The sequence below is a fragment of the Podarcis pityusensis genome (assembly GCF_964106645.2).
Source record: "Podarcis pityusensis genome assembly, chromosome: 3".
Lineage (NCBI taxonomy): Eukaryota > Metazoa > Chordata > Lepidosauria > Squamata > Lacertidae > Podarcis > Podarcis pityusensis.
Genome location: NC_138026.1, coordinates 12925694 through 12951465, shown reverse-complemented (window position 1 = coordinate 12951465; position 25772 = coordinate 12925694). Strand labels below are relative to the sequence as shown.

General features: G+C 44.5%; 1 protein-coding gene across 2 annotated transcripts in view; it reads right to left on the bottom strand.

Annotated features, from left to right (window-relative positions):
- Positions 1–24438, bottom strand: part of SNAP25 (synaptosome associated protein 25) — a 77780-nt gene extending 53342 nt beyond the window's left edge. The window contains exon 1 of one of the 2 annotated variants that reach the window (XM_080999385.1): positions 24290–24438. The gene's annotated coding sequence lies outside the window, so the exon portion shown is untranslated. The remainder of the gene's footprint in view (positions 1–24289) is intronic. The other variant, XM_080999384.1, reaches the window with a different exon arrangement.
- Positions 24439–25772: the final 1334 nt, after the last annotated feature.

The window sequence follows — 25772 nt, the reverse complement described above, 5'->3', positions numbered from 1 at the left end:
TGGCTGTAGGTCTGGGTAGGTATAGGCTTCAGCTCTAAACAATTGTTAGCACAAACTATGGCTTAGTGTGATGCCTGAATTGAGCAAGCATGTAAACTTGGAAGCAAACAATTTGAAAATTGCAGCCTGTACTTCCCCCTCGACAGCCTTCTCCTTTCTAACAGAGAACCTTAATTCCCCATTCCCCCATGACACTCCCGCCAAGGGAAAATCCAACTGCAAGCTAACTGCTTGAAAGTAATTGTTACGTTAACAATCTTTGCCTTGCTTTATTACCAGGCGGCAGGAGAACTATAAAACAAGCTGATTCATACAGAGTCTTTTTCTTTCATTGTTATTCTGGTATATGAGAGGCGAGGTGGGGGGATTGTGTGGGTGTGCATATAGAATCTACAGGTAGAAGCATAGAAACATGAGTAAAATAAGATTTTTTGGGGAGGGATGGGAGGTGGGAGTTCATGGAAGTGGTGTTCATGTTCAGCTGTGCCTCTTTCACAAATCGATGGCTTCAGACAACTATTCATTGTACAGTTGTACCTTGGATCCCGAACACCTTGTGAGTCGAACGTTTTGACTCCCAAATGCCACAAACCCGGAAGTGAGTGTTCCGGTTTGCAATCGTTCTTTGGAATCCGAACGTCGGATGCTGGTTCTGATTGGCTGCAGGAGCTTCCTTCAGCTAATTGGAACCTGCGCCTTGGTTTCCGAATGTTTTGGAAGTCGAACTGACTTCCGGAACGGATTCTGTTCAACTTTCGAGGTACAACTGTAATTGTCGCATGATATCTGAGGAGTGCACTCCTAAAGATGCCTACTCAGAAGTAAGGCCCCTCGAGTTCAATGGGCTTTCTTCCCAGGTTAAGTGCGCATTGCAACCTTAACTTCCTTGGCCTGAAAAATCTGCTTGTGATGTTCCTTTTGTTTCTCCAAAAGTGGCAGCAACGAATGGGGAGTAAGCTCCAGGGTGAATGGCTGTGTTTAAAGAGCCTCTGGATTTACCAGTGGATTTCTAATCCATCTCCTAGGAAGGTTCTGTTTACTTCCATGCACCTTTGATGTGTTTGGGGCTGTCTACTGCACTTTCAGTTTGGAAATAAAGTGGCCTTGCAATAACTTAAACACCCTCTGTTGGGCTATGAGCCAGGCTTACCAGGATTGGATCCATGTCCACTTCTGGAGAAAAGCAGTTTCTCCAACAGTCTGGCAACAAAGCTAAGCTATAAAGCATGGGCAGACAACATGATACTCTCCATATGCTGTTGCTCTCTAGCTCCCATCAGTCCCAGGCAGCATTATCAATGGTCAGGGATAATGGGAGCTGTGGTCCACTGGAGGGCATTTTATGGGCAATCTATCTGGAAGATAAATTGTATTTTGAGGAGTTAGTGATCTGACATGGTTGCCGGTACTGCCTCTGTTCCTTCCCCTTCTTATCTCTTGTTAAGTTCTTCGATGACATGAGAACAGCCTTTAATGCCCTAATTAGCTGGAAGGAAGGGGTAGTGCTAGGTACCTTCTTTGATGTTGGACATTGTTTTGAGAAAGTGAGGCATTGGGAGGAGGTGAATGATCTGCACATAGCTACTAATGAATAATCTGTACGTAGCCAATAATGAATAATCTGCACATAGCTACTAATGAATGAGCTTCATGTAGTCATTTGGGCAAGCCACATAGGCTAGCTATGTATAAATTGGACAGTTTTGGGCAGAGTTAGGGAGAAGCTTGTGCACGGATCGATTGGTCATGGGGCTGTGCAAACTGAGGCTACCTGGGGGAAGTCACTTCGCTGCTTCTTGAGGGCTTCCAAGTGGCAGTTTGAAGAGCTAGCTTGGTGTGTGTATATTGCTTGCTGTTTTTTTAATCTTCTCACACACTTGTGTTTTGTATGACTTCTGAATCTCATTTTAAAAGAACCCTACCTGCCCGCAGACTGTCTCGCCAGAGTGGTGCATGCTCTAGTTATCTCCTGCTTGGACTACTGCAATGTGCTCTACGTGGCTACCTTTGAAGGTGAACCAGAAACTGCAACTAATCCAAAATGCGGCAGCTAGACTGGTGACTGGGAGTGGCCACCGAGACCACATAACACCGGTCCTGAAAGACCTAGATTGACTCCCAGTACATTTCCGAGCACAATTCAAAGTGTTGGTGCTGACCTTTAAAGCCCTAAACGGCCTTGGCCCAGTATACCTGAAGGAGTGTCTCTACCCCCATTGTCCGGCCCGGACACTGAGGTTCAGCTCCAAGGGCCTTCTGGTGGTTCCCTCACAGCAAGAAGCAAAATTACAGGGAACCAGGCAGATGGCCTTCTTGGTAGTGGCGCCTGCCTTGTGGAACCCCCTCCCATCAGATGTCAAGGAAATAAACAACTATCTGACTTTTAGAAGACATCTGAAGGCAGCCCTGTTTAGGGAAGTTTTTAATATTTGATGTTTTATTCTGTTTTTAAATCTGTTGGGAACCACCCAGAGTGGCTGGGGAAACCCAGACAGATGGGCGGGCTATAAATGATGTGGGCAGCAGCAAGCAGGTCTACCGAGGTTGGACACTGCAGCATCTTTCCTTTTCATATTGTTATAGATTTGATGCGGGCGGACAGCCCTAAACCCTAGAAATCAATAAACAGCAGGATTTTGCTTATTTGGAATATGAACATAGAATACAAGCTGCAGAGGAATTCTTGAGCTAGCCTACGTAAAATGACCTGGCCAAGGAAGGGCCATTAAGAAACAATACAGGGCCCTTGAGAGCCATTGGCAATGCAAGAGAAGTGCCCTTCCCCTTTGCCCTGAGATGTGAACAGAGACTGGGGATTGGGAAGGTTGCCAGGGTAACTGGGTGTGAGGTGACTGGGAAAGGGAGTCTTGCTGGGGAGAAGGAGGAGGAAGAAAGACTGGGATCCAACTTGGGCAGGCTGTGTGAAGACTATCTGGGAGATATGGCTGGGACTCCATGGCTGCCCTGCTGTGGGGGGCAAACCCCTCTTGAAATGTTCATGCTATGAGATCTGGACTCCCTCCATGCAGAGTGAAGGCGTAAACAGGTGAATAAACCATATTTATTAAAGCTACAACAGTCTCTGCCATGTCCCAATTCTCTGAAGGAACCTAAACCCTGGAACCCCCTGGGATCTTGCTATCGCTCGGCAGAGAATGGAGGTGGCACCCAACTTTTGTAACAATATGTATATATGTCAGGGGAATGGCTAGTACATGTTTTGAGATGCTCGTGGTTTTATTTTTACTTTAAAAATATTCAGCAAAGCAGTGATTCTTCTCAGCAAATGTGCTAACCACCACAGCAGCAGAAACCAAATCTCATCTTTATTCCCTTCGTCACGATACTGCTATGATTCAATTTATATGCAAAACTGTGCATGATTGGAGCATTTGTTTTCTTTTCATTTCCCCCCAAAATAAAAAAAAATCAAGATTGGCAAATATTTTCTTTGCTAGCTTTTTCTAAGAAATCAGGAATGTAGACACAGTTGTGAGGCATGAAACTGCACCACTGTTTTTAATGGTCAAAAGCAGCTACCTTTTTTGGGGGGGGGGGTTCAATTTTTTTATAACATTTTTTATTGGTTTTACATAATTTTATACATTTTAACTTTGACCATTTCAAACATTAAAATAAAAGGTTCTTTTGGACCATCAAACCTGCTTCCCTCCCTCCATGGGTTCCATATTTAAAATAAGGGTTTCTGCATCTTTTACCATTATGCATCTGTTACATAGCCATAGTTAGCATAATTAGTTCCACATTACTAGTGTCATTACATCCCTGCCCATGATTTTAACTGTTTACAGTGGTCTTTTAAATAAATTGAGAATTTACTCCAGTCTTTTAAAAAATACTTGATCTTCCTGGTTCCTGATCTTCTCTGTCAGTTTCGCCATTTCTAAAAGCAGCTACCTTTTACTGAATCAGACTAACCATCCATCTTGTATAATACTGTATACACTGAATGGAAAGGGCTCTCTAGGGTTATCTTTCCCTGCCTGGAATGCCAGGGACTGACGCATGCAAGCAGATGGTCTACCTCTGGGCTATGACTCTTCCCATAAATTCCCCTAGACTGTGGGTATTCTATCCTGGGAATGATAGATACGTCCAAAAGCTCTCCTGTCCTTGAGCACGGAGACAGAGGGTAGCACCATTGTATCAAAAACACAAAATATTTATACTGTTGTATGCTGCCTTGTTGGAAAGCTAATAGACTCTGGAACTCTGCTTTGGTGTCTCATTACTGATACTAGAATATAATCCTAGCTAATCACGATGCACAGAAGTAAACATCTCTCTTTATTTACAGTCAGATGAAGTAATATTTAAAGAGATATAATCAATGGACAACTCAGATGACAAGAAACACCAGGAGTGAGGTTACAGGGAACCAGGCAGAGGGCCTTCTCAGTAGTGGCACCCTCCCTGTGGACCACCCTCCCTTCAGATGTCAGTGAGATATAGAACTACGTAACTTTTAGAAGACATCTGAAGGCAGCCCTGTATCGGGAATTTTTAAATGTTTGACATTTTATTATGTTTCAATATATGCTGTAAGCTGCCCAGAGTGGCTGTGGAAACCCAGACAGATGGATGGGGTATAGTAGTAGTAGCAGTAGTAGTAGTAGTAGTAGTAGCAGCAGTAGTAGTAGTAGTAGTAGTAGTAATAATAATAATAATAATAATAATAATATTTTTGGTGATTGTGATGCAACCTAGCATGGGCCTCAGAAATATATACACTCTGAATATATACTGCATTCTGAGTACATGTTCCAAAAAGCCAGGTTATTCAGTCAGCAAACCCTACTCACAGAGGAGTAAGCACCACTGAATGCAACTGGACTTATTTCTGAGGAGACATGGTAAGGATTGCACTGCAGCTCCTTTTAAATAATGCTGGAAAATCAGCTGCTTTTTAAATATTTAATGCTAACTGCCCTTTTGCAACACATGGATTGTGCAAGGATTTTCTGTCTGCTGCACAATCCAGCTCTAGAATGTTACAGTCGTAAGACAGAAATGCTGAATCCTCTTTCATTGCCGAAGACTGACAAGATGAGGTACGAGATTCAGTTGGGCCTCGGCCTAAGAAAGGGAGAAGTTGCTTCCTCTCACACTTTGGCTTTGTGCTTCATGCTTCATTTTGTTGTTATAAAACACTGCTTGGAATTTGGGCAGACTTTTTTGGGGTGTCGGCCATTTTGTGAAGCAGCATCTTGCAGAAGAGCTGACTGTCTCCTAAAGCTTCTCCCTCACCATCCTGGTTGCACACTTTAGTATATGTGTAACACATAAATGGACATAATACTCCAGGTACCTAAGTGTCATGATTCTTCTTCTTCAGGGGTGAAGTCAGGATTCAGAGTGAAATTGCTCTCAGGGTGAGCCCCAGATTTGTATACTGAACCCAAAGCATTACCCTCCTCTGATTCTGAAGACTCTAACTGAGCTGTGCCCCGTTAGATGAAGAGATTTCTCGTATGGAAAGCAGTGGTAGTTACTGAGACAGAATTGCAGCTCCTCAGGTTCAGCTTAGGGATGCCTGGTGCTGAAACAACATCTGAGCCCTGCTATTATGGAGTATCTGCATGGAGCTGTCCAGGGTGCTACTGAAACCAGGCCAAGCCCTGCCTGCTGCTCAAAACAGAACACCAGGGAGCAATGCAATAATGCACATGTGTAGCACTATTAGCTTATGTGCCGGCCAGACCTCAAAGCAGTGTCCGACCCCCACCAGGGAAGCAAGGGTGAGTAAAGATCTAATTCAGGAACAAGGGGAGAGTGAAGATCTACATTGGGAGCAAGGTGGGGAACCAAATTAACCTTACCCAACAGTTGAAGTGGAAATCAACGGCTGTTGTGGAAGTGAAGGGCCCCTGTTCTGAATCACACCAGCTGGGTGCAGAGCCCAGGAGAACCCAGTGTCAGTTTGCATTTCTTAGTGCAGAAAGTATTGATCTGAGGTGTAGAGATCTTTCCTATTCTAATTAATTCAAGAGGGTTCTGGAAGCTTCTGGAAGTTTCTCTGTGTGAAAGAAGCAAGCAGAAGGTTCATGATGTTTGGGTTCATGATCTGCTGCCCCCGTGGATCCTGCCACCTGAGGTAGCTGCCTCACCTTGCCTCATGGGTGGGCTGGTCATGTGTGCCAACATTACATGTTTGTACAGAACCCTCAGAGAGGAGATTAGCTTTCCCCCAATACTCATCAAGAAAGCTTATGAATACCAAGCCAATTTCAAATTGAGCTGAACAGAGCTCATTCTTGGACTTTGAGTACCTTGACTTAACTACTCAATCTCATAGAGTTAATAACTACCAGATTTTGCTGTGTTGCATTTTATGTAACTCTCTGTGTGTACTTGTGTGCTAAGAATGTGAGGCAAAATAAATAAAGAATTTATAGGAGAAAAAATACAAAACCTATACGTTTCTCAAAGGATTTTCGCATGCAAACAACATTTCTAAGGTAAGTAAGTAAGCTAGTAAATAAATATCAACGCATAGCATCAACGTTATAGAATGGTATATGTATGATATGACTCCCATTTGTAAACAAAGCAGTGCAGTGTTAAAATTTGGATATCTGCAGTCAATTCATAAGAAACCCAGAACATAAGGCAGTAATTATTTGTAGAAATTCAGCAATTAATTGTAAGCAGGTTACCTGTCTTGGGAACATGCTAATGGAATATCCATGAATGAAAAAGAGATGCCACATTCCATTAGAAATGACTGGATGCAAATTATCATCCCACATAAACAGCTGAGTCATACTTCAAGTGTTTCTCTTTAGATGGTCAGACAGTTACTGAACTGCTGATGAGTTGGCTGGCTCCCTGCGACATTCTGCTTGATATTTCATTTTCCATGCTAAATAATTAGGTGCAATTGAACCATTTCTAGCTTGATAGATCGATAAATAGATAAATAAGGAAGTCTGAACGTGATAACTCTTGCATATGATGTTGATAATCAAGGCACTTCTTTCTTGTGCATCATTTTCTAATGATTTCAAAAGTTTCTTTTCTGGGCTAGCTCCTTAGGTTGGACCCAAATACAGAGGCTTTCTTAGACCATAAACAATGTGTACCATAATTATGGGTTATTATTATCAGTATGGGTGCTCTTGGAGGTAACTGATTTTCTCGATCCATTTCAGTTGGGATTTAGGCCTGATTTTGGCACAGAAACTGCTTTGGTTGCCCTGGATTGTGATCTCTGTCAGGAGACAGGGCAAAGGTGTCCTTGTTAATTCTCCTTGACCTTTCAGCAGCTTTTGATACCATCAGCTATGGTATACTTCTGTAGTGGCTGTCTGAGTTAGGGGTGGGTGGGACTGCTTTGTGGTGGTTCTGGTCCTACTTAGATTCTTGTTTCCATAGGGTGATGCTTGGGGAGTGCTTTCACCCCTGTGGAACCTTCAATGTGGGGTTCCTCAGGATTTGAATCCCCATCAGCACCACCATGGTGTTTAACATCTACATGAAACTGCTGAGTGGGGTCACCCAAAGTTTTGGAGTATGTTGTCAGCAATATGCTGATGACACAAACCTCTACTTCTCCTTTACATCTGCAACTGTGGCAGTGGGTGCGCTGGACTGATGTCTTGCCTCAAGAATGGACTGGATGAAAGCCAATAAACTGAAGCTCGATCCAGATAAGACGGGCACTTATAGTGGGTGGTTCTCTAGATTGGATAGATGGGAGGTTGCCTGCTCTTGATGAGGTTGCTCTTGATGAGGTTGCACTCCCTCTGAAGGAGCAGGTATGCAGCTTGGGAGTCCTTCTGGACCCATCCTGTAGCTGAAAGCTCAGGTGGCCTCGATGTCATGGAATGCCTTCCATCAGCTTTCGCTGGTGGCCCAGCTATGCTCCTATCTGGATATGGATAGCCAAACCTCTGTTGTCTATGCTCTGCTAACCTCTAGGTTAGATTACTAGAATGTGTCTGCCTCTGAAGACAGTTCAGAAACTTCAGTTGGTGCAAAATTCAGCAACTGGGTTGATCACTGGGCTAAGACATTTTGCGCATATAACACCAATCCTAGCCCAACTGCACTGGCTGCCAATTAATTTCCAGGCCCAATTCCAAGTGCTGGCTTTGACCTATAAAGGCTTAAATGGCTCAGGACCACAATACTTCAAGGATAACCTCTCCCCATATGAACCAACCTACATCCTGCAATAATTATCAGAGGTCCATTTTCGCGTGCCTCCTCCACAGGAGGTCTGGTGGGTGGCAACACAAGAATGAGCCTTTTCTACCCTGACTTCTCATTTGTGGAATGTTCTCTCCAGGGGCTATTATTGTTATCGTTGTTGTATTATTATTATTATTATTATTATTATTATTATTATTATTATTATTATAAAAACCTTCCAAATATTTGCTGAGGATGCATCGTTTTAGCTGTATCATCTCAGAAATATTCCAGTCCCCTCTCATGAAACCCACTGAACATTTGCTCAAACATTTTACACCTTGAGTCAATCCAAAACACTGATATGCTGCTGGCATGCTGTGAAAGTCTGCCGGGTCTCCACCATGCATTTCAAATGCCACACCCAACTGTGTGACAATATTTACTGCTTTGTTCACAGGCCTGACTCTCTGATAAGATGCCATCTGAGCTGCCGTTAAAATACCCACCCTCTGCAAACATTGCTATCCTGCAGGCATCTGGGCTTATGCAGGCTGGTACCAGCTGTGCTGTTAGCTAACAACAGGAAAGCTGATTTGTGGATGCTAGATTTGAAAAACGAAGAAACATTAAAGAGATGCATTAATCGGCCTACACATTCCCCATGCAAAATCTCTAGAGAGTTAGATTGCTGAGGGTTCATCATTGACCTGCTGGACCTGTTCAGAAGAGCTAGATTTGGTGGGGTGGAGATGGAGGTCAAGAGGTTTCTTTCATCCTGTGTTGCATTAGACTCACAAACACTAAAGTTGTACAGGAGGAAGGAATTACAATGTCATTCACTCTTTGCACTGAGGTTGCCCAAAGGCCTGTATTCTCCTACACACAAGTGCATATAATCACACACAAAGGGAAATGAATAAACTTGGCTATACCAAGATATTGCCATAGTGATTCCTTTGGTTGCAGTCTAGATGGAGTCAGTTTCATGAATAATTCTGGGTTTTCCTCTATAACTCACACTTACCAGATGGATGAAACATGCCAGAAAGTTTTACGCTAATGGGGTGAAGGGGGCTTAAAACATACCATTCTTTGTGTCTTGCCAATCAATGAACCATAGGTTGCAACCATCGTGCAATGGCTTTACTTTATACTTCATCAAGTGCTCTCTCTCTCTTATCTTCTTTTCATCGCACACAGGTGCTAATGTAAGGGAAAAACACTTGTCCACAATCATCTAAGGGGCATGTCAAAGTTCTTTGTAATCAAATCAGTTTCATATTGTTATAGATGTATGTCAAGGACCAAAGCATCTAAAAGGTTTTATTTGTGCAAAGTTTAGAATGTCTAAGATGGCCTGCCCACAGTTATTCATAACTTCCAGGCAAGATTACCACAATGTGTTATACATGGGGCTACCTCTGAAAAGTGTTGGGAAATTTCAGTGGTTCTAGAAAATGGCAGCCATAGGAGCCAACTCCTAGGGGCCCTTTGGCTCCACCAATAGAATATTTGAGCGGGCTGCCCCCCCAAGTTGATGGGCCTTGCCATTCAAATGGTGTACATGCACTGTGTCTTGTGATTGATTATATGGGGCAGGTAAGGCCCCATATTTTATTCAAGTTGGCACCCCTGATAGCTGCCAAGTTGTTTGTCATGATGAACATTATTCCACTGGTACTTAAAGATCTTCATTATCTTCAAGCTGGTTTATAGGCAAAAATCAAACAAAGTGCTTCACTTGATTTTTGGAGACCCAATTAAGGTACCAAGCTATGAGTTTCCAGTGGCTCACTCTGTCCCCACCATTTTTGCTGAAACTATTAAACTTTGGCCTAAGGATTCCGGATCAATCCTTTTTAGAGGAGCTTAGGAAGGTCAAATGATAAAGCTGAGAGAATGTTTGACAAAAAGCCAAACAGAATGAGAAATATGGAAGAAGAATTGATGAAGGAAAAAACCATAACTCCCAACCCAATTAATCAAATTTAGGACAAATAGATCTGCAGAAAGACTGTCAATAGATTCTGCATCTACCTTCATCACTGTAAATGGACTATAATATTTTTTACATCTGACTTTATAATTTCTTGCATTTCCTTTGCTACATTGTGCTAGATTGATTTTTCATAGTAGTATATACACACACATTTTTTTCTGGACCTCTTCACACGTCTGGAAAAGTAGGCTGTTGCCCATGTATGGCCAGCCAGAATACTCTTCAAGATGCCATGAGACTACTTGCTATTTCTGGCTATCATAACAAGGTATCATTAGTTCTCTTGCTGATATCAGTAAGTGTCAAAGAGTGAGCTAGCAGGAAATCACACTGTTCAAAGTTGGAGTTAACTCTTTATTAACAAAAACACATTTTGCACAGACTTGGCTGAATGTTAGGCCTAATGAGCACAGCACCTCATTTGTGTAGGCAGTGCTATTTTTCTAGAAAAAGAGGTGCCGGAACTCACCACGAACACCTGCCTTGTTCTCTTAGAATGGCAATGGGGCCCACCTGAGAGGTGTCAGAACTGAGTTCCGGCTGCAAAAAGCCCTGCTGGTAGGTCTTAACCCATGAATTAGTTGCTGAGGCTGAAAGTCCCTGTCTCCTCACAGCCATTTAAATCCACTGCTCTCAATGGCTTTCTCCTCAGCCCAGTATACCTGAAGTAGCATCTCCACCCCCATTGTTCAGCCCGGACACTGAGGTCCAGATCCAAGGGCCTTCTGGTGGTTCCCTCACTGTGAGAAGTGAAGCTACAGGGAACCAGGCAGAGGGCCTTCTTGGTAGTCCCATCAGATGTCAAGGAAATAAACAACTATCTGACTTTTGGAAGACATCTGAAGGCAGCTCTGTTTAGGGAAGTTTTTAATGTTTGATTTTTTATCATGTTTTTAATATTCTGTTGGGAGCCGCCCAGAGTGCCTGGGGAAACCCAACCAGATGAACGGGGTATAAATAAATTTATTATTATTATTATTATTATTATTATTATTATTATTATTATTAACAGTGCCCACATGCAGCCTGCTGCTGCTCTGATCGTTTCAGTCTCCTTCTGGTTCTGGAAGACAGTGGGGAGAGGTGCTTGTCACAGCAGGAGGGGGATACATTTGTGACTCTTCACCAGCCTGACTCACATCTACGTCTTGTTCTTCCTCCTTTCGTACTTCAGCTTCTGCCTCTGATTCTAGACTTCTCTCTGCCACGGACTCTCCCAGCTCACTAAGCCCTGTCTCTTCTTTAGCTTCCAACATCTCCTCTTCCCAGTCTTCTCCCTCTGACTACTCATTGTTGTCTGACCGCCACTCCCTGGGCTCTGAGCCTTCTTTCCTTGGTGGTTCCCCAGCTGGTTCCTCCCAGCATTCCTCTGCGTCCAGCCAGTCATCATCCAAATCCAGAGCAAAATGAGAAAATTGATAATTATCAGAATAATGGCCTCATTTCCTGGGTCCCAAATATTTACTGGTATGTGTGTGAGAGAGAGTATCGGTATGCATGCAGTCTTCATATATTAAACCTATATGAATAAATACATATCTACAGATCTATTGAATGCTACCAGCCTGTTCTGCAATGCACTCAGACTGGCCCTCCCATTAAAGGTAAAGGGTAAAGGGACCCCTGACCATTAGGTCCAGTCGTGACCGACTCTGGGGTTGTGGCCCTCATCTCGCTTTTGGCTGAGGGAGCTGGCGTACAGCTTCGGGTCATGTGGCCAGCATGACTAAGCTGCTTCTGGCAAAACCAGAGCAGTGCACGGAAACACCGTTTACCTTCCCGCTGGAGCGGTACCTATTTATCTACTTGCACTTTGACGTGCTTTCAAACTGCTAGGTTGGCAGGAGGGCCCTCCCATTAGGCAGAGTAAAATAACCACCTCAGGCAGCAGAGTTTGGGTGTCAGGAGAGGGCAGCAAAATGTTAGTTATGTAATTTGTTTTTATTGTGTTTTTACTGTTAGGGAGTAGGAGAGGTGCTTGTTGAAAGTTCAGCCTCAGATGTCAAAATAACTTGCCTGCCTTTAGTATTATGCGTCTTGACTTTGGGATGGGGGCACCATTTGCTGTTCTGACCCAGGGCATCAAAACACATTGCGTCTGCTATGAGTATCTAGCAATGGCTAAGGTCCTCCCTTCAGAGAGCTAGTGTTTACGCACACAGACACAGATGGATGAGTGCTACTTATCTGTTCTGCTGCACAGTAAAAACTGCTTAGCTCCACCCTTCATGTACCCAGTGTAGTATAGGGACTGGAGCATTGGATTTTGAATTAGGAAAGTTAAATCAAATACACTCTCAGTCATGAAACTCACTATCTCAGCTTGGACCAATCCCAATATATCAGTCTAATCTATACCTAATGGGAGGGAGGTTATGTTCACCACTAGGGATAGAAGGGTCTGTTAATTTCACTTCTCTAAGATTCTCACTTTCTAATCTTAAATTCTGTTCTTCATGTTTCTGCAGCAATTTTCATTTTTAAAAAAATCCTCATGAAAATCCTTCAATATTTTAGTGTGAATTTCTCCTAAGAAATAGGTTTTTCCCTGTGGTTTTGACTAATATGCACCTTTTTTTGGCAAGCAATGCATTTTTGTATATTATTTTCACAAATATATTCCTTTTTGCACACATTTCCCCTAATATATGCATTTTTATAAACACTGCTTGGCTAGAGAACTGCATCACAAAATTCAGATAAGTGTGAATCTTGAGGGATGGCTGTGTTTCGATGCTCATATTGTTTTGGAAGGCACAGATTAGATATATTCGGCTTCAGGAATCTGAACAGAGTCACATTTATTCCCCATCTCTAGACACCACCTTTATCTTACTGAGGGAACGGTGGTACACAAACGTGATAAATTCAGTAACGACAAATGATAATTTCCCCGGGCGCCGTTTTTCTCCTTGACAACAGTAGGTTGCAATGGATTGTTACTTCTTCCGTGGCCATAAATATAAGGGTGTACTTTTTTATTAATAAGTGAATGGGACATTCTCAAGGTCAGAACGTGTTCTCAGGGCAGGGACCGAAACTGTGAAATTTGAGATACAGAATGGATGGACACAATAGCCTAATAGGCTTCTGCCACCAGAGGGGAGGAGAGAATATTGATGTCTTAGAAATCCCTGCACAGTGTAGAATTCTTTTTCTTTTTTAAAAAAATTGTTAAGCTTTCCCTACAGCACAACATGAAAGATGACATCTATGTATCAGTGCTCAGTGACTACTCAGAACCCTGGAGGTTTTTCCATTCCGTTTCATTATGCTCTCCTTTTCTAAAGGGTACCGGATAAACAGGCTTTGACAAACACTAACTGCTACCGCATCCTAAATCCATCTCTCTTGGAGCCATTTGCCTGTTTTCAAAAAATATACACTGGATACAATATAACGACACTGGATAATGACTATCAGCATCTTAAATAGATTGTGCCCTGTATGATGAGAGAGGAAATGTTTTCTAGCTGGTGACGCAGTTTATTTGTGGAGTTAAATACATGTTGGGCAGACTCTACAAGGCACTTCAGATGATTACATAACCACCCCATATTGTTTCAAAGGGGCTCCATGCACCAAGTCACAGAGTAATAATGTGACAACTATAGGTAGGTGGGTTGTCAAGCCCTTGGAAGGGCAGTGTCAGTGGCGATCCCATTGCTTCGCGCCCCCCCCCCCCAACCCTCAACTCACTGTTCTTTTTTCTTCTTGGAATTAAAAGGCTGGGGAGGCTGTCTCCACCACTCCTCCTCTGCCCACTCCCTGACGTCACCACATCTCAACCAGTGTGATATGTCAACAGAGATTGCAGAGCCCCAGCAGAGTCTTCCAGAGATTCCCTGTCACCAGCAGACAGCTTCTCCCAGAGTTCCCGATTACAGGAGGGCGAGGACGCCTCTCCCGCACAGTTCGAAGTAAAAAGGTGTTTCTAAGATGCAGCAAAACACTACCGTCTACTATATATGCATTTCTTCTGGCCTTTGAAGATACATATGTGCAGGAAGATCCCCTAACACTATCGCCATGCTAGCAAACGCTGCTGTGTAAAACCCACAGCTTCTTCTCCTGACTCTCACAGAGTCAGCCCCTGACAGCAAACAGGACAGGACATAGATGTGCAACAGGACAAGACGTAATGAAAGCAATGCCCTAGAGACTACTATGCCTGCCTCCACGAGTAGGCTTAATTCCTGAACCAATGGGAGGCTAAATGATTCAACAAGTCATACATTCAACCTTGCTGGTGTTGCTATGGTAACCCAGTGCACCTGGCACCCTTATCTCAGAACATCCAGACATGGGGAATGTGCTAGAGCTCAAGCTCAAGCCTGTGCAATTTAACTCACTGTTCACATCACACCAACATATAGTCCTACTGTACGAAAGTAAGAACCACATCCTTTGGCCTTCCCACTTTTGACTCTGGTCCTGCTCACCATTGGCATTAATGTTTGATGTTTTATCGTGTTTTTTAATATTCTGTTGGGAGCTGCCCAGAGTGGCTGGGGAAACCGAGTCAGGTGGGTGGGGTATAAATAAACCATCATCATCATCATCATCATCATCATCATTATTATTTGGCCTCCAGAATGTTGTACTGGAGGGAATATAGCTCTAGATATGGATTGCAAAATATTCCCTGCCACTGACTTCCTACTAGTCTTGATATGGCTAGGGAACTTTTTTTTTTTAAGGTGGGGTATGCATGTGTTGAAGCCTACTGACTACAAACAAGCCCTGCTAATAGTTATTGATCTTGTTGATACGATTCATGAGAAGTTTTCCTTTTGTTTGTGGCTCTAACAGGGCATTTCTAAATTAGACAATAGGCTTCAAAGGAACAACCAAATACAAGGCAGTCATGTCAGAAATCACATGTAAAGAAGCATCTTTTCGTATTCATGGTTAAAGATGGAAGTTGCCAGTTATTAGCAGCCATTATGCTCAGCTACAATCATTCTAAAGTTATCCAATTTCTCTAGCAGTAAATAGTGGACGTTAAAAATTTGAAAAATTAAAATGATGTGCAAAACATAATTACTTGGACATGTATACAAATGGTCCCTCCCTCCCCTGCTAGAAGTGTACTTTAAATGGTAGTTCCTTCCCTCCACCATGTAAATATTCTTATTGCTGAGTCATATCCCAGGCACAGTGAAGAACAACGATAGAATGATGTGTGTGTGTGTGTGTGTGTGTGTGTGTGTGCATTTAAAAAATGTTATTCTTCAAGAAAAAGTCATATAATTTTTAAATTTGTATACTACCCTGGAATCTGTGGATGAAGGGTGGTATACAAAATTAACAAATTCTGAAATCCAGCAAAAGTTTAACATCAGCCTCCCCCATTCCAGATGTTTTGGACCACAACTCTCATCATCCCTACCAGTTGAAGTCCAAAACATATGGAGGGCACCAGGTTGGGGAGGGCTGGCTTACCTGCAGACACGGTAAGGCAATGATTGCAAGCAAAATATGATGCTCTTTTCAAAGTAAGAGATTTGCTTTCATCCATTAGTTTTATTTATTTATGCTTAAGATTGATAGATGCGTTTCTTCGTAGCCCACAAGGTCCCGGCACTATCTGCACTTAAGAGGTTCTTAGGTAGCAGAAGGGCTTGAAAGGATGTCTTCTCTTGAGCCTGATGAGCCAGTGTCTGGGGCTCAATTTTCATATGTTCGAAGCAGTTTCATATTTTCAAATTGTCAACATCAGCACTAGACTCTTATATGTGAACCTGTCAACTGAAAATTATTTTTGCTTGCTAGAAAGGGGAGATTCTGACCCAGAATTACCAGACTCTTGGCATAAGGTTTGACCAAAAATGATTACTTCCAGGAATGCAACAAACCCAGTTCCAAATATTAACCATCTCCCTGTTTAGCAGAGGGCTATATATTCTTTCTTTAGCAAACCCATCAACCACGCCATCACTTTCACAGTTTGAAAGAAATGCATTTTGGTCGGGGTAGGAGAAACCTATTCACACAACAGTTTAATCTCTAATTCTTCAAAATCTGTGAAACAATGAAGGCATAAAAGAAGAAGAAGAAAAAATCAGATTTGCAATCCTGAGATTAAATCACCAGTCTGTATGAATGTAGCTGCACACATATAACTGGAGAAAATACCTGATGGGTGTAAATCAACATATTCCCATTAGGTGTCGTTAATGTGGTTATAAATGATTTTGATGCCCAGATCTCAGTTTTTAATGGGGGCTTTTTAGAACACAAAACACACATGGCTTGGGATAGTTCTAGCTGAAAAGCTAAATGCATTTGATAGCTGCAGCCAGCATGAATTCAATTTGGTCAATGCCAGATGAGAATTCATCATCCAAAGTAACAGTGAAACATTCAGGACAAATTGCTTCTGGTCTTTCTTTCCCCTTGGATTAGAAATTCAGTTTCTGCAACTGGGAAAGATGAGATACCGTATCTACCACTGCCAAAGAAGGGACACTATAAAGCTATGATAAAGGGGATGAGGCATAACAATATATTTCACCCATGTGCATGCATGGGTAGCCTCTTAATGTTTAAACTGCAGAAGGTTTCCAAAATTTGCAGTGGAAGTAAGCTGTAGAAAATTGGTTGTATGCGTCATTCCCAAGTGGTCGAGATGGGAGAATCAACACTGCATCTTGGAATTGCATGTCCTGGAATTATATAACACGCTCTACTTTGCACATTCCTACTGCATTTATGACAGAGAAGCAATGTTGTAACACTCACCCCGAGAGCAGGAAATAATTGGGTGGATAATAGCCCCCAGTGTGGAAGATTCTGCTAGCACAGCCCTATACATGCCTACACAGAAGCAAGTCCCATTGCGTTCAAGGGAACTAACTCCCAGATAAATAGGTACAGTGGTACCTTGGGTTACATACGCTTCAGGTTACAGACTCCACTAACCCAGAAATAGTACCTCGGGTTAAGAACTTTGCTTCAGGATGAAAACAGAAATCGTGCAATGGTGGCGCGGTGGCAGCGGGAGGCCCCATTAGCTAAAGTGGTACCTCAGGTTAAGAACAGTTTCAGGTTAAGAACGGACCTCCGGAATGAATTAAGTTCTTGTCCCGAGGTACCACTGTATAGGGTCAAAGCAGGAAAAGCAAACTCTTCTGCATGACAGGGGCTTCCCTACATGAGCCATAATATTTCCATGCTGCTTACTAAAGATCTAGCTGGCTACAGAAGTGAAATGCAGATATATAAAGACTACCCTCCCAGTCCAGTAAATTAGAATGCAAACAGTTTAGCTCTGCTCAGCAGAGATGTTCATCAATGTAAGTTAAATTCAGCTGGCAATGAAGATTGCTCAGGCCATTGTCCAGCATCAACACCAGAAGAAATTAATTACAGTAGAATGAATTCACTTCAGCTCCATCAATTTATGTCAGTAATGATATTTCAAGACTCTGTCAAAGGATGTCAGCTGAGCCCTAAGGCTCGGGTTCAACAATGCGGCTAAGAATGTGTCTGGGCAACTGAGCTCCACAATCAGCAGCCCCATGCTATAAGATGGCGGCCAGACAGTATGGCCAATTCAGATGGGGCAGAAGAGGAATGGGATGGTGAATGCCTGCAATTTGATGACTCGGAAGAAGGCTATATATGGAGTTTGGGGGTGGGTAATGGCATGTCAGAGAGAATGATCTAGCCAGGCACATGCTAACTTTGATTTGCTTTACGCAGCAGGGGCATTCAACCATTCAGCACAGTCTGATGTGGTGCAGTCCAACCACAGATACATCACATGGAGCTGCTGCGGGTGTGTTTTGTCTCTATTGCCATAGCTGTCAACCTTTCCCTTTTCTTGCGAGGAATCCTATTTGGAATAAGGGAATTTACCTTAAAAAAAGGGGAAAGTTGACAGCTATGCTCTATTGCTAAGCTCCTGCTTCCCTATTGTGCAATGGAAAACGTTGCCATGCAATTCAGTACATGCTTAAATTATTTCCTAAGTCCATACAGTATGTGCTGGCTGCTCCAGGAGTAGCCAACAGGGTGCCCTCCAATGTCATTGGACTACAGCTCCCACTTGCTGACCATTAAGGCATTGATTTTTGCACCATTAAAGCATCCCCACCCACCCTTCTTCCTTATGGTGTCACCTGCAGAAAGCCATTTTAACCTGCCCCATCCCAAAGACTGAATTGCCTTCCTCTGTTTTTTGTCACACAGAAAAGGTAAAAAGGTAAAGGATGCCTGGACGGTTAAGTCCATTCAAAGGCGACTAGGGGGTTGTGACGCTAATCTTACTTCAGGCCGAGGGAGCCGGCGGTTGTCCACAGACAGCTTTCCGGGTCATGTGGCCAGCATGACTAAACCACTTCTGGCGCAACGGAACACCATGACAGAAACCAGAGTGCACGGAAATGCTGTTTACCTTCCTGCTGCAGCGGTACCTATTTATCTACTTGCAGTGGTGTGCTTCCGAACTGCTAGGTTGGAGGGAGCTGGGACAGAGCAACGGGAGCTCACCCCTTTGCAGGGATTCAAACCACTGACCTTCTGATCAGCAAGCTCAAGAGGCTCAGTGGTTTAGACCACAGCGCCACCAGGGGCAGCCACACAGCCAGTGGTAGCCAACCTGACACCTTCTGTGTTGTTGGCCATGCTAACAGGAGTTGAGAGCCAGAATGGCATAATGGGCCCTGGAGCCCAATCCCAGCTCAGCCATGAAGCTCATTGGATGACCTTCAGCCAGTCACCTTCTCTCAGCCTACACTACCTCATATGGTTGTTCTGATGGTAAAATGGAGGGCAGGGAGAAACATATATGCCACCTTCAGCTCCTTTGAGGAAAGGGGGGAGAGAAACTGAATAGTAATAAATTATAAGAACTTCTGGTTGGCACCCTATTGACCAGGCTTCCTCCAGCTCAGCCCTCCAGATGTTTTGAGACTGCAATTCCCACCATCCCTGACCACTGGTCCTGCTAGCAAGGGATCATGGGAGTTGTAGGCCAAAAACATCTGGAGGGCCAAGTTGGAGGAAGCCTGCTATTGGCTATCATGACGTGAGTCTCACGAAGCAGCACAAGTTGTTTTATTTTTATTTGAGGATATTTATTATGATTTCTGATGCGGCCAGTTCACCCCTTTCTAGTTTATCTTGGCACTGGAAGTGGGTCTGAGAACTGAAATGACCAACAGGCAAAACACTATACCACATGTGGGACACAATCTAAACAGTCTATGAGAAGCTAAAAGTAGCTATTCCTAGATTGGGAAAATGGTTGAAATGTCAAATGGTTCCCTGCCTGGTATTATTTTCAGTTCCCAACCCAATCCACCTACAGTGGTAAAGGAATATCACAGAGGAACATCATAAAGTTGATGGGCAGCTGGGAGCAAGGCATAAATGTAATATAAAAACCACATACTATATTCAAATGTGCATTTTGCTCATATCAAAACATAAAGGGAGCAGGAAATGTAAATGAACATAAGATCAGGCCAGAGGCCCTTCTGGTCCAGCACATTGCTTTCACAGTGGCCAACCAGATGCCCATGGCAAGCAGAACCTAAGCACAACATCACTCTCCCCATCTGTGAATAATATTTAAAGACATACAACTGCTCAAAGAAAACAAGAAACCCAAAGCAACACTGCATCCAGTTCGCCGAGCCCTAAGACTTTCTTGCAATGGTGCTGCATCAGACAGGGAAGAGGCGCCATTGCAAATTAAAAAGACATATGAATCATTTCTTCTTCTTCCCCACTGCAGCACTGGAGTGGGAAAAGAGACTCCTAGCCAGCAACGTGCAGGAAAAACACTCTGCTGTGGGAGTGTGGTCCATATGCATGTGTGTGTGTGTGTGTGTGTGTGTGTGTGTTGGGGGTGCATCCATGTGAGTGTGCATTAACCACACCCACTTCAGTTCATCACTGGCATATAACCCTCTGAGGGGTGGCCAATGCTCAGGGCAGAAAAGTTAGCTGCTCCAAGATATAAAACTAAACATTAAATCCTTGCCATAAATCCTTGAGTGAGTGAGAAACTTGGGTGTTAGGAATGGGCAAAACGTATTTATTATTTATACCTCACCCATCTGGGTGGGTTTCCCCAGCCACTCTGGGCGGCTTACAGAATATAAAAAAATGGAAAACTTCAGACATTAAAAATTTCTCAATACAGGGCTGCCTTCAGATGTCTTCTAAAAGTCAGATAGTTGTTTATTTCCTTGACATCTGATGGGAGGCCATTCCACAGGGTGGGCACCACTACCGAGAAGGCCCTCTGTAGTGGTGCTACAAATTTATTATACAAAATTAATAAACAACAACAACAACAATAATAATCTTGACACACTAGGGCATGCTTTACTCATTCTTTGGGATACCCTCTCTGACAGCTCTTTGGAACCAAGGGCCCAAAGTCATCTCAGTTGTTGCAGTCTGGAAATATCCTCCTGGCTGATTTGCACTCTTTGCAAAAGCAGCAGCCATCAGCTCCATCCAATTCCCGCTGCCTGAAACATTTGGCAATCAAACAAGCCATTGTGGAATTATGCATTGGCAGGTTCTAATGGAAAGATTTTGTTCAGGTTGTTCCCTAAGAGCTGGTCTCCGGTTCTGCTTGTGTTGGCTCGTTTGCTTCCAGGTCTGCATTGCTGATTGGTTGGTGCGCCTTCTGTCTCTGTTCCACATGCCAGCCACTGCAAGGTGACGCTGTCAGTTCTTTTAGGGTCCATCTTCTCATGTGTTTGATATCCAGGCACCTGGAAGTCATACATGGAGAACCTTCCTGGACATGGCTGTTGCAAGAAAGGCATTCTGCCCATGCTTAGAAAACGCTGTTGTTGCTTCATAGGGATATAAGAAGATTCCTGCTCCATCAATGACTCGCCATCATGTTCTTATGGGGGACCAACCAGATGCCTATGGGAAAACCTCAAGCAGAATCTGTGCTTCAGAAGCAGCAAGACCATGATGGGCTTGGCATCGAAATCAGGTTCTGGGGTTACAGCCTACCCCACATCCCTCCCAATCGGTCCTCTTCTGATCTACCAGCTACATTCTCCACTCCCACCTCGTTTCTTCTTCCTACTGCGAGGCACGATTCCTCGGTCGTGGCTGCCCGCGGTTCCTCGAGATTATTCTGGGTTCCCATTCTCTGAGTCACGAGGCACCCGAAGGACATTGCTGGTGCTTAACGTCGTGAGCCCGAGGAAGACACCCTTTGCTCGCCTTGTCTGCAGCGACAGCATCCTTCAAACCACCCCCCCTCTTCCCCTCCCTGCTTTGTCCAGATGGACCTGACAAGCCCACACCTTAAAACAAAACAACAACAACAAAAACACGATAACAACAATCTCATGGAGGGGTTAATTTGTTTAACAAATCGATTAAGGGAAAGGTATATCAGTCGTGTTTAGATTGTCACGTGGTAAGTCTCGCTCGCTTCTGTTTTGCTGCGTAGAGATCTGCTGGGAGAAGCTGGCCTTGGGCAGCCGTCGCCAGCTGGATTAATAATAACCCCACCTGATTCTTATCACCAAGACCAGGACCCGAGCGGAAAACAAGCTGTGCTCAGTAGAGCCCCTGCGATTTGGACCTGAAAGCTTTTTAGACAACCGAATGGTGGGGTGGGGTGGGGGGTGGGAGACAGGAAGAAGTCACCGCACCTCACCACTTCCAGCTAAGTAGCCTCTTTTCGATGTAGGCACCCCTTGATTCAACGTGCTTCCTCCACGCCAGCAGTTAATGCAGCAGATGGACGCAGAGGCCAGGAAACGTGACAGTGGGAAGCAAACGTCGGGCTGGGCGCATCAAATCTGGTGCTTGCTGCCTGATCTCCGGGAGTTTTCTCAATCAGCCCTCTTAATCCGTCAGCTGAGCTGAGCTGACGCGTCTCTCTCTTTTTCCACCCTGCAGCCATGAATGGGCGCCCCCTGAGATCTCGCCCCGCATCACTTATCCAGAGACGCTGCTAAGATGGAAACAAAGCCTCACGGTCCCCTGGTTTTCCTATCAGTCTCAGACGCAAGGATTTTTCTTTTGCGCCCCCGCCCCCTGTAACACTGCAGGCTTCCTCCCCTCCCATTCGCTTTCTTCTTCTTCACCCCTTCGCCTGCGATGAAGAAGAAAACTACCAGGAATCGTTTTTACTGGTGATTTCGCACGTAAGAGCTTTCCTCTGACGCAAACATGTGAAGCGCTCTGTGGCCCGGAGCTCCGAGGAAGCGCAAGGCTGTACTTGTGAATACCCTGCTCCCCCCACACTTAAGTAAACAATCTCCCTTGAGGCTTCCTTGCTTAGGGACCCCCGGTCCGCTGTCCTTTTCTCTCCTCTCAATGCAACCCCTCCCCCATGGCAGGAAGAAGCGTCGACGGTTCTGAACCCCGCATGTTCTATGTGGGCCAGGAATGTTGCTTTAGACATTCCAGCAAATCGGTTACATAAGATGCACGCACAGTTAAGGGAAGCTCTGCGGTGCACACGAGACCAGAGTCCTCTTCGCTCGGTTCCCCTCCCCTCCGGTCGAGGGCTTGGGAGTGGGTTGGCCAGTTGTTCTTGTTTTTTATTTTAAAAAACCCACATCCAGCACAGATCTCCCTACTGCATCCCAGAGGCTCTGGCCCCATTGCTTCCCATAGCCTCATAGGAATGGCCCTCCGACGTGTACTAGCAAGGAAAAGATGAATGAAGGTGCCCAGCCCAGTCTATGGGAAAATTACAGGGCGCCGGGCTCACGAGTGGTTTGTTTTCAAACCCAATGGAAGTTTAGCGATTTGGCCATTGCAAACGTCGTCATTAAAATGATGAGGTGGGCGGGGTGGGTGGAGAGACAGGGATAGAAATAAAAAAATACCGGATTTTTTTAACTTATTGAAGACAGAGCACACAACGTGACAAGCAAACAATACGAACTTTAATATTGGAAAGTGAAGCCACCAAAAGCTATCTTACGCCCCCTTTCCCCACCGCCTCCCCCCCCCCCCGTCACCTTTTAGAATTTATCTGCTTAAACACAGGCTTTCCCCTCAGGAAAACGAGGATCCACGGGTTGTTTTTTGGGGGGTGGGGGTGGACGAAAAGCCGAGGTTTCGCAATTCTGGACTCTGCAATACGGAGGTTAGGAAAGGCTTTTTGCCTTTCCTAAGTGGCGATGAATGCGGATATTCTGAGATGGAGAAACAGCGTGATCTCGGGTGATGGCGTGTAAACAGAGGCACCGCTGGGCGGTGGGGGGGGGGGGTAAAGCATTGTTGACAAAAAGACGCAAAGGAAGCTGGAAACTTGGAACTAGATCGGCGTCGCCTTTTAAAGATTTTAATGTGCCTCTACACGAGCACATACAATCTGTCTGACATATTTAAGTTTGGTTTCAGTCCCCTGCCTTCTAACACCCCCCCCCCCCCACAACCTCACTTCACGTTATCATTTTGCAGTTATTTGCAAGTCGGGATCTCTGCAACCAGGCGAGCGCTATCCAACGTGCTGACCACGACCCTACGGTCTCCATATAGGAGGTTAGCTGTCCGAAGAAGTGCTGAATCGAAGCCCACTGCTGCAGTGAAGCTTTTCGCTGCGCAAGCTGCCCTGATGGATTTCTACCGCCGCTGCGACGCAGTCCGCAGCCGTAGCCGCTATCCAGGGTGCTGAACCTATATCTGCCATTGAAGGCTGTCGGCTAATGTGGAGGGCGGGGAGGCAAAACAACCGAAAAGAAAACCCCAATCTCCGCCCGATATCGTATCCCACCTCGACACTCCAGCGCCAGATACGCAGACGAGAGCCATGCACGACAACGCGGGAGAGAGAGGTCGGTTGTTCCCAGACAGGAAAACAACCACCATCTCTTAAAAGAAGGAAACGATATAGGTTTAAGTATTCTCTCCCTAACCCGCCCCCTCACGCACAAAGAGTTAAGGTTGCAGGAAAACTCTTAAAACGCACAGCAACATAAAATAATAATAAGAATAAAATCGGCCGTGTGAAATAGGGTTTCATTTCTTCTCCTTTCCTCTTCTTTGCTCAGTCAGAAAACAACAACATGGTTGGTGAGATTACAGCTCTCCCAGAAATATATTTCCTCCACACCTTTGCGAGCGGGGGAAGCGGGGGGAGAAAAGGCTTCCTATGAGTCTTTTATCCGTTGCTTCTCTTACCTTGGCTGCAGAAGAGCTCTGTCCGGTTGCCTCCGACGAAGGTTGTGAGACTGGGGTGCACTGCTGCAGTCGGGAAGTAAGCACAGCCGCTGCTGACCTCCCCGAGTCTCCTTCTTCAATGGAATGGGAGCTGTGCCCTCATCAAAGATGGCCGTCGTTTCCAACGTCAGCAGCTTTTAATAGACATCTATTGAGGGGCGGAGGAGAGGGAAAGGAGGGCTCGCGCGGGTGGGGGCGCGGGGAACTGGAGAGGCAGGCTGGCGTCTGTGGGAGCTTGACTCATCAGAAGCTGCTGCTGTTGCTGCACTGTACCGCAATCCTTTGCATTTTGCTCCACCGGTTATTAAAAGCGATAAATCTGTTTTAAAATTATTTAAAGGAGACACGACGGGGCGTGACCTTTCCTAGTGCATACTGTAGCCTGAAGATATCTTGTTCACCTTTGCAGGGCATTTGTTAGCTGAAGCTTTGGTTGGGGGCGGGGAGGGTGAGCAATAATGCGGTAATGATTTGTTTTCGCCAAAGGGGTGGTGCGAAAAGGGTATCCCTCTGAAGTCTCCAGTACTCCATATATGGCCCGTCGACGTGGGCTTCTATTTTTATGTAAGATTTCTTTCTCTTTCTCTGTGTTGTTTTCTGTGCCCCCAGCAAGCAAGCCAACTTTGCATAGGGGCTTTAATTATGCCAATCTGTCTGGTTGGGACCCCTCCTCCTTAGCAAAGAGAATGCAAACAAAATCGCCTTGTTGTTTTGTTTTTACATTCCTGTCGGCAGCTTTACAATGTGCAGTAGCTGTTAAAACGTCAAAAGTTATTTTTTATATTTACAGTGTATAAAAACTCTTAGTCTAAAGAACAGCAGTACACGGATGGCATGAATCCAAATTTCTCAGATCGTATCTATTTTGCTCATTTTAAAAGCTTAAGCTAAACTCTGAGAAGGCTTTCTTGCTCTTATCTGCCCAAATGCCACATTCTATTTAATCCATATCTAATGACATACGTAAAGCATTACTCCTAGATTATTAAGACAAGTAAGCATCAATCACACCATTGCATGCTTACTTCAGTATAGCAGAATCATAACAAAACTAAGCGTCGTTATGAGTTGAGACTGAAATGTATCTTTCCCCACTAAAAAACATTTTTGGCTGGATTCATGGGGCCCTCCAGGAGAGAGATCAAATACCATGCAAAATTTAGAAGTGTGCCTGTCAAGCACTGAGCTTGTGTGGGACATGAAGAAAAGCAGAAATACAGATTATTTGGCCCCCTTGAACATTGCTGTTTCTCCTTCACCCCTCCCTCTTCACCAAAAGCTTGATAGTTAATTGTGCACTGAAAACCCAGGAAAGATCTCTGACAAGGAAAGGAAGAACAAGTAATAAAGAAGACTCTTCAACAGTCTGTGTGATCTGTACTGCTGCTCCAACAAGAGCCTGATTTTGCCAGGTTTTCCGGCTTATGTTGGCTGTGAGAACAGT